This window comes from Hypanus sabinus, chromosome 24 (assembly GCF_030144855.1).
Source record: "Hypanus sabinus isolate sHypSab1 chromosome 24, sHypSab1.hap1, whole genome shotgun sequence".
In the NCBI taxonomy this organism is placed as follows: Eukaryota; Metazoa; Chordata; class Chondrichthyes; order Myliobatiformes; family Dasyatidae; genus Hypanus; species Hypanus sabinus.
This window is the reverse complement of record NC_082729.1, coordinates 2,674,437-2,686,059: the sequence shown is the minus strand read 5'-3', so window position 1 is coordinate 2,686,059 and position 11,623 is coordinate 2,674,437. Positions and strand designations below refer to the sequence as shown.

Below are 11,623 nucleotides of genomic sequence, written 5' to 3'. Positions count from 1 at the left end.
TCCACATTATAGGAAGGTTCAATGGTTCAATTTAATATCAGAGAATGTATACAGTATACAACCTGAAATGTTTACTCTTCACAGATATCCACAAAACAGAAGGAAAAAAACCCAAAGAATGAACAACAACAAAATGTTAGAATCCTAAAGCCCTCATTCCCCATGCAAAAACAGCAGCAAACACATCAGCCCTCTCCCCACTTGCTCCAGCAGAAGCATCAGTGCCCATCATGCAATATCAAACCCCTAGGGACCATGATCTAGAGTCCATCAAAAATTACTGTCCATCCCAACACGTTGACATTTCAGACTGCCATGCGTATTCTCATTCTCTCCCTCTCTCTCTCCCTCCCTCCCTTACAATGGAGAGATAGATATCATTCCTGCCACAGTGATAGGGAAAGCCAATAGCTCACTGTTTCTGCAGCATCGCTTATTCGAGTTCTCCCAACTGGAGAAGCATCAGACGATCTCTCTCACCATTGAGAGAGAGAGAGATTGCTCGAGTGCAGAGGCCTCCGACAGCTGCGCCTGCTGTCTTGATATTTCGATCTCCTGTGATGTTTTAGCCAGCGACATCAGCGAGGAACTGGGTCATCCACAGGGTTGCACCCCGAAGGCACGCATCCTCCAAACCGCTCCTGGAGATCCCGAATGAGTTCAGAAGAGTGAGAACCCACCGCCCGTGAAGAACATAGTTTGAGCACAGCTGTAGATCATGGAATCTGACAGCACCCCAGCCACCTTACAAAGGAAAAGAAGAGACATGAGACCAGGGATATAACCTGTTTCACAGATGAGCTGGAAGAAGTCATCCAGGTCTGCAGAAACCTCTGGTGTAGTCTTTAGCTCCTCTCAGTCCCACTTCACTGTAGAAGCTATAGAGAGGTTAGAGGTGATTTACCAGATATCTGTTTGGTTTATGAGGAAAGGTTGAGTGACCTAGAGCATTTCATTTAGAGCAAAGGTGTATTTACAGGCACCTTAAAACCAGTCGCTTCAGGCAGTTGGGGCCTGTCAGTTGTGCTTGGCTGCTCATCTAGGACAACGTCAGTTATCTTGCAGGTATGCTCACTAACAAGGAAAGCTTTGGAGTAAACCTGAGGGAAAATTACAGAGCTAAGGTCCTGACATTGAGTTCAATGCCGATTGGCAACTCCTGCGACATCTCTGGATCCAAACTGAATTGGTCTCTGCAGTTACTTTGGGTTTATCAGATGCGTGGAGAGGGGGAGCTTGCTACATGGGCATCAGCTTGCTCTCCATATTGTATTCCCCTGGCTTGCGTACGTAGACAGCTAGGACCCAACGTCCATGGTTGACCCTCAGTGACGGAAGCCTTTCCTTCACTAGGTGTTACTGAGTAAACTTTATCCATTTCTTTAATCCTGTTAGTAATCACTAAAAGCTCTGCTTTAGTTTTCCTTCTTAAAGCTACTGAATATGAGATTATCTGTCCCCTAAGAAAGGATTTCATTGCATCCCAAATAACCAAATTTGACATACCCTCAGTTGTATCAAATTCAAAAAATAGAGAAATTTGCTCTTTAATAAAACTTACAAATGCTGAATCATGCAGCAGTGTAGCATTAAATCTCCACTGAGATGCATTCCATATCTTTTCAGGGAACTTCAGTATTAGTTTTGTGGGCACATGATCCAACAATGCAATAGCGTCATACGCACAATCAGCAACAAAAGGCACCGATCATGTATCAACAAAAATAGTCAATTCTTGAATATTTATGATGTACATATGAAAAAAAAAGAAAAATCCTTATTTTTAGGATGGAGAAATCTCCAAATATCAATCAAACTGTATTCTAGTAGAAAAGAATTAATACAAGTCGCAGCCTTATTAGGGAGCCACGGATTGGTTGATGACCTATCAATCGAAGGATTGAGACAACAGTTAAAGTCACCACCCATGATCAACTTATATTCATCTAAATTCGGCAACGCAGAAAATAACCTCTTAAAAAACAGAGCTATATATATTAGGTGCATATACACACACACCAAAGCCACCTTTTGACCACATAACAAACTAGTAACAATTAAGTATCTTCCAATTGAATCAGTGACAGTATTAAAATATACGAAAGGGATTTTAAAATTAATAAAAATAGATACCCCTCTAACTTTAGTTATTGATGAAGAGTGAAACTGAGAGTCCCTCCAAAATGTAGAAAATCAGTGTTTCATCCTCTCTATGGATATGGGCCTCTTGTGCAAAAATAATATCAGCTTGAAGTGTTTTTCATTTCTTAAAGATCTTTCTACGCTTAATAGGTTGGTTCAAGCCATTCAGGTTCCAAGAGATTACATTAGTTTTATTAACGTCCATAGTAAGGCTTTAATTTAAGATTTTATAAAATAAGTTAAGTGAACCGGCACAGACCAAACCCGCAGGGAAGAACAAATTATGGATTCGATTAGAGAGAAAAAAACAACGTGATTGACAAGAAAACCTCTCAGGACTGCCCAGTCGAAAAAGCCTAAACTAATAGCCCCACCCCTGTACCCTTAAAGCCCAAAAACCATCCAATAGGCGGACAGCATGCTAAACCAAAATCCCTAAACCCGTCTCTCCAGTAGGCAGAGTCTTTTTTAAAAAGTTATACGCTAACACCACTGACTAAAGACACAACAACAGATACATAAAGAAATAAACAAATTCCAAATACAGTATTTTGATATTATGTCTAACAGAGGTTAGAACATAGTTAACAGTGGCCATCTTAAATTCATTTAATAAAAATTGATCACATATTCAAAAAAGATAGATCCAACCAAATAAAATGTTACGACTATTGTTAGACTCTTACAAATCCTAAAGGAAAAAATAAAACAGCCAAAACGGTGTCTGGGCAGACATAAAACATAGATTGAAGTTTCAACGATCCAGCTACAAATGACTCCCAGCCAAGGATTAAGTGTTTAAGTTGCTTGCAAGACAGGCTTAAACTCCTTTATAAATTTCCAAGCCTCTTCTGGGGAGTCAAACTGTTTTGGGCAAACATTAGGCAGGGAGATTATCAAATGAGCTGGATAACGCAAAGAGTGACGGCAGTTCTTATAAAGTTCAGCCATCACTTCCTGATATTCTTTCTGGATAAACCTCTGGGGCAAAATCATCAACTATACGAATCTCTACTCCATTATAAATTAGCTTCCCCGCTACTAAAGTTTGCCTCCAGTAAATTCTCCAGCACTGCACTATCTTATGTTTTAAGCATTATTTTCTCCCTCTGCTTTTGGTTGGATTTGACCCATCAAAACGATGTCTGGGCAGACATAAAATGTAGATTGAAGTTTCAACGACCCAGCTACAAACAACTCCCAGCTAAGGATTAAGTGTTTAAGTTGCTTGCAAGACAGGCTTAAACTCCTTTATAAATTTCCAAGCCTCTTTGAATTGAATTCCGGTTTATTGTCATTTGCTCTGTTCTGGGGAGTCAAACCATTTTGGGCAAGCATTAGGGGGGAAATTATCAAACGAGCTGGATAACACAAAGAGGGACGACAGTTCTTATTAAGTTCAGCCATCACTTCCTGATATTTAATACTTTCTGCATAAACCTCTGGGGCCAAATCTTCAACTATATGAATCTCTACTCCATTATAAATTAGCATCTCCCGATTCCTAGCATCTCGAAGAATTGCTTCTTTAGTAGCAAAGTAATGCAAACATAAAATCACTGGGCAAGGTTTCATCTCCACCGAAGGTTTCGGCGAGCTCTATCTATCATCGGAGGAGCTTCGAGTACCTCACTAAAAAGTGAGTATAGCATATTCATAAAAAACTTTAGTGGCTCACTGGTTTCCATGTTTTCAGACGAATCCAGTATGCGTAAATTCATCCTATGACTTCTGCTTTCCAGCTCAATCATTTTCTTAATTCTTAATAATTCCAAAGAAACCTCAACAATTTTCTTTTCCATAGTAGATATCTTTAATTCTTGTTCTTTAATCACTTGATTCACTGTCTCCTGTTCTCTTCCAATACTATTAGTGCCCTTTTTAAGCGTCTGATATTGAAATTCCAGATTCCTCAAAGATTCCTTGACAGCAGAGACGTTTTCTTCAAGCTTTTCATTAGCATTTGTCAGTTTATCAATCTTAGTGTCCGACAGACATACTTTATTGATCCTGAGGGAATTGGGATCCACCATTCCAAATCTCCTCAAACCCTGAATGAAGCATAGCCACTGTTGTGTTTCTTTGTAGCAGCATCGATATGTCAAGCCCAGGTTAGTGATATTGACACTCAGGAACAAGAAATAGCTCATTCTTTCCACTTCTGATCCCTCTATGAAGATTGGCGTGCCCTCTATAACAGCATCTCTGTTTCCCACATTCCAAGGAATAAAGGCCTAGTCTGTCGAGTCTCTCCCTATAATTCAGTTTAAGTCTTGTCAACATCCTTGCAGATCTTCTCTGCACTCATCCCAGTTTAATAACATCGCTCCTATAGCAGGGCAACAAAATTGTACAGAATACAGCAAGTGCATCCTGTACAGCTGCACCATGAGCTCCCAACTTCGAAACTCAATTGGTTAATTTGAATATGAATGAGGGCATAAAAATAACACAAAGTGCCAGAAATAAAACAACAGTTTCTAGAAATGTAAATGCTAGAAAAATGCTGTAGGCTATGCTTCATTGCTGAAGGGAAGAAATGAAGCTGTGCCCCATTGGTGAAGGGAAGAAATGAAGCTGTGCCCCATTGGTGAAGGGAAGAAATGAAGCTGTGCCCCATTGGTGAAGGGAAGAAATGAAGCTGTGCCCCATTGGTGAAGGGAAGAAATGAAGCTGTGCCCCATTGGTGAAGGGAAGAAATGAAGCTGTGCCCCATTGGTGAAGGGAAGAAATGAAGCTGTGCCCCATTGGTGAAGGGAAGAAATGAAGCTGTGCCCCATTGGTGAAGGGAAGAAATGAAGCTGTGCCCCATTGGTGAAGGGAAGAAATGAAGCTGTGCCCCATTGGTGAAGGGAAGAAATGAAGCTGTGCCCCATTGGTGAAGGGAAGAAATGAAGCTGTGCCCCATTGGTGAAGGGAAGAAATGAAGCTGTGCCCCATTGGTGAAGGGAAGAAATGAAGCTGTGCCCCATTGGTGAAGGGAAGAAATGAAGCTGTGCCCCATTGGTGAAGGGAAGAAATGAAGCTGTGCCCCATTGGTGAATGGAAGAAATGAACTTATGCCCCAAATGAATTCAAGAACTGCCCTTTTCTCGTAGATGCAGAAAGGCTTGTCTATCTGAAAATGCTGAATTGTCAAAGAGTAGAGGAGTGAGTTAGTACCGCACAGAATCAGGCCCTTCGACCCACAATGTTGCGCCGCACCTATTAAATTAGTAAACACATGGACAACTAAACTAATCCCCTCTGCTCACACAATGCCCGTATTGTTCCATTTTCCTCATATTTCTGTGCCTGTCAAAGAGATGCTTTGAAGTCCCTAATGTATCTGCTTCTACCACTACCTCAGACAGTGCATTTCAGGCACACACCACTCTGTGTATTAAAAAAAAACTTGGCCCTCACATCTCCTTTGAAATTAGCCCCTATCGCCTTAAATGCACGCCCTTTGGTATTAGACATTTCAGCCACGGGAAAAGGATGTCTGTCTACTCTATTTATGCCTTTCAAGCTCAAGTTCAATTGTCATTCAAACATACATGAACAGAGTCAAACAAAGCAGCATTACCCTGGGACCAAGGTGAGAAACACAGTACCGACTATCACACACAGCAAAAAGCACGTATAGCCTACATAAGACAGCAAGCACTTACGTCAGTAAAATCCAGTCATGTAAAATATATATAGTCCAAGTCCCTGAGTCTAGGAATGTTGCAGAAATCTGTAGTCAAGCGCAATATGGTTTGTCTTCAGTCTAGTGTACATAGGGGTGGGGCGGGGAACACTGACTCCAGCTCATAATCGTATAACCCTCAATCAGATCTTCCCTCAGCCTTGCCTCCAGAGGAAACAACCCGAGTTTGTCTGACCTCTCTAATGTTATAGCAGATGCCCTCTTACCACGGCAGCATCCTGGTAAATCTCGATTTTCTGCACCCTACAAAGCCTCGACGTCAGATCCATTGGTTGACTGGTATCACGGCAAGAGCCTTGCACTCGTCAGTCAGACCAAGAGTTGATTGTGAACCTCAAGAAAGGGAACATGCAAAAGATCTGATTGAGGTGTCATTGGTGGAAAGAATGAGCAGCTTTAATTTCCTGGCTGTCAACATCTCCAGGGACCTATCCTGGGCCCAACACATCAACACAGTCACAAGAAGCCACATCAGCAGCTCTACAAACAAGGAGTTTGACAAAATATGGAATGTCACCGAAGATGGATGGTGGAGAGCATTCTGACTGGTTGCATCTCAAATGGTATTGTAGTTCCATCATGGACACAATACTCCCTGTCCTCAAAGACCTCTTCAACAGGCAGTGCCTCAAGAAGGCGGCCATCATTAAAGACCCTCACTGCCTGGAACATGCCCTCTTCCCCATCGAGGAGGAGGTATAGGAGTCTGAAGTTACCCACTCAACTTTTTAGAAACAGCTTCTTCCCTTCTGCCATCAGATTTCTGAATGAACACTACCTCACTTCTTGCTCTCCCTTTGTGCTAATTGATTTTTTCAGATATTTCTTACTGTAACTTAGTCATTTTTATGCATTACCCTGTACTGCTGCCACAAAACATCACATTTCATGACATACAGTACCGTATTTGTCAACATGGAGTGGAGAGCAAGTTTGTAAATCTGGTGGGACCAAAGGATGTTGGGAATGGTGAGGGTGGATTGCCGTGGGATGAGTGTGGGACAGGGGGCAGAGGAGTGCTGGAGCATGGGGTGGGTGGCGTGGGTGCACACACACCCAGCCCGGACGCACCAGGCAAAGTCATTTCATTCCTAGCAATTGGTTTATTGATCATTACAGAATGTCTCTCTGGTGCTTCCTTCTCCCTTCCCCTTTTCCCAACCACGATTCCCCTCTCACTACCCCCTTCCCGCTCTCAGACCACAATAGAGACCCATATCAGAATCTGGTTTATCATTGTTCACGTATGTCATGACATCTGTTTTTTTATGGCAGCAGTACAGTGCAATACATAAAATTATTACAGTACTGTGCAAAAATCTTAGGTACCCAAGCTATATATATGTTCCTGAGGCTTTTGCACAGTACTGTATGAAAGTAATAATATACCTGACTTTGACTCTGAACTCTTTTGTCTCCCCTCTGGCAATTTGGTACTTAAGCATGAGGCAATTGTCCGGTTTCCACTCCCTGACTGAACTGCAGGTTGAGGCATGAATCCAGTTACAGTCTGCCAATGCGGGTGTAACTCACTGATTTCACACAGACATCTATGGTCACTTCTAAGTTGGAATAATCAGAACTCTTAACATTTCTTTCCTCCAAGAAGACCACAACTTTGTCATGGGGTTTGGAGGTTTGTGTGTCTCAGTGAGTCAGAGAGTTGTGTTGGCTAGAGTCAGGGCTTTTATGCTTGGGTTCTTGGTAGGGTCATCCATGCCGAGGCCAGATGAAGAGTGGTTCAGGGATTCAGCTCAGAATTAATAACCCTGACTGGTAAAAGAAAACTGTTATGGAAACAGCAATGAAGAATCCTTCTACACCTGTACGCGACGATATTCCTGAGTCTCCACATGACTGACAGAAGGAGCTTCGTGGCTGACCTAAGCACCAGCATAATGGTCTGTAGGTGACTATGGCTCTTCACAAATCTGGCCTGACGGTAAGACCTTAAACAGTATAACAATAATTCTACATTTCTGTAAAATCCAAAAATGTGCTTATTAAGAACATAGAACATAACACAGGAGCAGGTCCTTCAAAATTCAAAGTAACTTTATTATCTAAGTACATATATGTCACCATATACAACCCCGAGATTCATTTTCCTGTGGGCATACTCAATAAATCTACAGAATAATAAGTATTACAGAATCAATGAAAGACTGCCCAACTTTGACGACCAACCAGAACGCTAAAGACAACAAGCTGTGCAAATACAAAAAGAAAGAACAATAATAATAAATAATTAAGCAATAAATACCGAGAACATGAGATGAAGAGTCCTTGAAAGGGAGTCCATTGGTTGTGGGAACATTTCAATTAGTTTGGCCCACAATTTTGTGCCAAACTAATTAAATTAGTAATCAAATGGCTGACCAATATGAATACACGATGTGCATATCCTTCCCTTGACCTCACACCCATGGGTGTATCAATGAGTTTCTTAAATGCCCGTAATGTATCTGACTCTACCACCACCCATGTCAGTGATTTCCACGTAACCATAACACCCCTTGTCAAACAAAACTACCTCTGACACCCCCTCTATACTTTCAACCAATCACCTTAAAATTATGCCCTTTTCCATTAGCCATTTTTGCCCCAGGAGAAAAGTTGCTGGCTGCCCACTTGATCTGTGACTCCCATCATCTTGTACACCACTTGACACCTTCACGTCTATTCTTATTGAGGGGTTTGCCTCCAGTAAGTTCTCCAGATCCCAGCATCTGCACTATCTTATGTTCTAAGCATTATTTTCTGCCTCTGCTTTTGGTTGGATTTGACACATACTCATTACAGGAGACCATAAGACATAGGAGCAGAATTAGGCCATTTGGCCCATCAAGTCTGCTCTGCCATTTTATTAAGGCTGATCCATTTTCTCTCTCAGCCCCAAACTCCTACCTTCTCCCCATATCACTTCATGCCTGATCAATCAAGAACCTATCAATTCTGCCTTAAATGCATCCAGGCACAGGGCCTCCACAGCCACCTGTGGCAATGGATTCCAGATTCCTCAGCCTCTAGCTAAAGAAATTTCTCCTCATCTCTGTTCTAAATAGAGTCCCTATATTTTGAGGCTGTGTTCTCTGGTCCTAGACCCCTCCCCCCACCATAGGAACCATCTTCTTCACATCCACTCTATCCAAGGCCTCTCAACATTGAATTGGTTTCAATGAGATTCCCCCCTCATTCTTATAAATTCCAGTCAGTACAGGCCCAGAACCATCTTCATACAACAAGTCTTTCAATCCCAGAATCATTTTCGTTAACCTCTTCTGAACCCTCTCCAATTTCAGCACATCCTTTCTTAGATAAGGGGCCCAAAACTGCTCCAAGTGAGGCCTCACGGATGCTTTATAAAGCCTCAACACTACATCCTTGCTTTTATATTCTACTCTCTAAATGAATGATAACATTGCATTTGCCTTCCTCATCAACTCAACCTGCAAATTAACCTTTGGGGCACATGGATGTAGGAAGAATGCAGTCCTACCCGACAACGTCAAGACTCATTCCAACAATAATTATTGCCATTGTGTTTAAGTTACTGATGAAGTTTGTTTTTTTTTTAAATAAAAGCCATATCCCTCTGAATCTTTAGGATGGTTGAGTGCTCGGAGAGAGTGGCAGGTCATAAAAGTAACTGCTGGTGAGATATTCACCTTATTTGGACATGACAGGTTGTCTGGTTTTCTTATTGTCAAATGTAGCAAGATAAAGACATCTGCATGTCGCCCACACAGGTAATTTCATTGCATCATTTATTGAGGTTGTAAAGCAATAAAAGGATACAGATAAGAGTCGTATAAAAGTACAGCACAGAGACATGCCCTTCAACCCATCTAGTCCACGTCAAAACCATTTAAACTGCGTACTCCTATCGACCTGCACCGCACCACAGCCCTCCATACCCCTTCCACCCATGCACCTTTCCAAACTTCTCTTAAACGCTGAAATCGAGCTTGCAAGAACAACTTGCGCTGGCAGCTCACGACCCTTGGAGTGAAGAAGTTTGCCCTCATTCACCTTAAACTGATCATCTTCACCCTCAGCCCATGACCAGAGGTTGTAGTCCCACCCAACCTTAGAGGAAAAAGCCTGCTTCCGTTACCCCTATCTATACCCTTCAAAATTTTGTATACCTCTGTGAAATGTCCCCTCAATCTTCTACGCTCCAAGGAATAAAATTTAACAGTTTTAGAAAAAGTGCAATGCAAGCAGACAATAAAGTGCAAGGCAGATTCTAAGGTCAAAAGTCAGAATCAGAATCAGGTTTAATATCACTGGTATATCTTGAGAAATTTGTTAACTTTGTGGCAGCAGTACAATGCAATACATGATAATATAGAAAAAAATAAATGTTCTCTACAGTACATCTGTACTTTGTACTGGGGGACTTCGAGTTTCTTATAATAGCAGGTGCAAAGGGACTTGGGAGTCCTCATGCAAGACTCCCAGAAGAATTATTTAAAGTTTGAGACTGTGGTAAAGAAGGCAAATGCAATGTTGTCATTTACTTCAAGGGCAATAGAATATAAAAGCAAGGAGATAATGTTGAGGCCTTATAAGACACTAGTCAGGCTGCACTTGGAGTATTGTCAACAGTTTTGGCCCATATCTCAGAAGGGATGTGTTGTCATTGGAAAGAGTCCAGTGGAGTTTTTTTGAGGATGATTCCAGGAATGAAGGTATCAACATACGAGGAGTGTTTGACAGTATTGGGCCTTTACTCAGTGGAATTTAGAAGAATGCAGGGGATCTCATCGAAACCTACTGAATGTTGAATGTGGAGAGAATGTTTCCTATGGTGGGGGTATCCAAAGCTAGAGGGTGCAGTCTCAAAATTGAGGAGTGACCTTTTAGAACGGAGGTAAGGAGGAATTTTTTAGTCCGAGAGCAGTAGATGTGGAGGCCAAGTCCGCGGGTGTATTTAAAGCGAAAATTGATAGTTTCCCGATTGGTCAGGGCATCAAGGGACATGGTCAGAAGACAGAGTGGGATCTGGGATCAGTCATGATGGAATGGTGCAGTAGACTCAATGGGCTTAATGGCCTAATTCTGCTTCTTTGTCGTATGGTCTTTTAGATAGAAGATGTCCTTGAACTTGGTGGTATAGTGTTTCAGACTTCTGTATTTTCGGCCCTAAACCCTTTATAAATAGGATTTAATCTCTCTACTCATAACCATATGGTTCCTTAAGTTTTATATATACTGCGTGTATATTTATTTGGTTCCTTAAGGTTGCTAAAGCCTGGGGTTTGGGGGGGGGGGAGTAATGGGGATAAAATCCTACTATCTATTAAATGCTCTAAATGGCTTGTGACTCAAATAGCCTCCGACAACCAGGTCCAGCTCCTGGGCTTCATGTGTGTCTTAGTGACTAAGCCTGGTGGAGCCATTTCTATTGACAGGAGAAAGGGCAAAGGTGGGTCACCAGCACCTTTAATCCAGTTAGCTAGGCCGGTGAGGCTCGTAAGCCATGGTTGGGAGCTCATCTAGGAGAAGGAAAGCTCTGATCTCAGACCTTGGCTGTCTTGCGGCCAGACCTGCTGATGGGGAAAGCTTTGGGACTCATCCCGGAGGGAAAAATCCGGAGCAGGTGTCCCCAAGGCAGTCCTACATTGAGTTCAATGCTGACTGGCATCTCCTGATGTCCAACTGTATCGTCCCTGCCGTTCCTTTGGATTCATCTGATGTGTGGAGAGGGGGAGCCTGCTACATGGGCAAAGGCTTGCTCTCCATATCGCACTGCCCTGACTTGCGTATCTAGACAGCTGAGGC

At 42.3% G+C, this 11,623-nt stretch overlaps 1 long non-coding RNA gene across 1 annotated transcript in view; it reads right to left on the bottom strand.

The window, feature by feature from the left end:
• Positions 1-12: 12 nt before the first annotated feature.
• LOC132380408 (uncharacterized) overlaps positions 13-11,623 on the bottom strand; it is a 33,980-nt gene continuing 22,369 nt past the window's right edge. The window contains exon 4 of the long non-coding RNA XR_009507752.1: positions 13-744. This is a non-coding gene — a long non-coding RNA (uncharacterized LOC132380408). The remainder of the gene's footprint in view (positions 745-11,623) is intronic.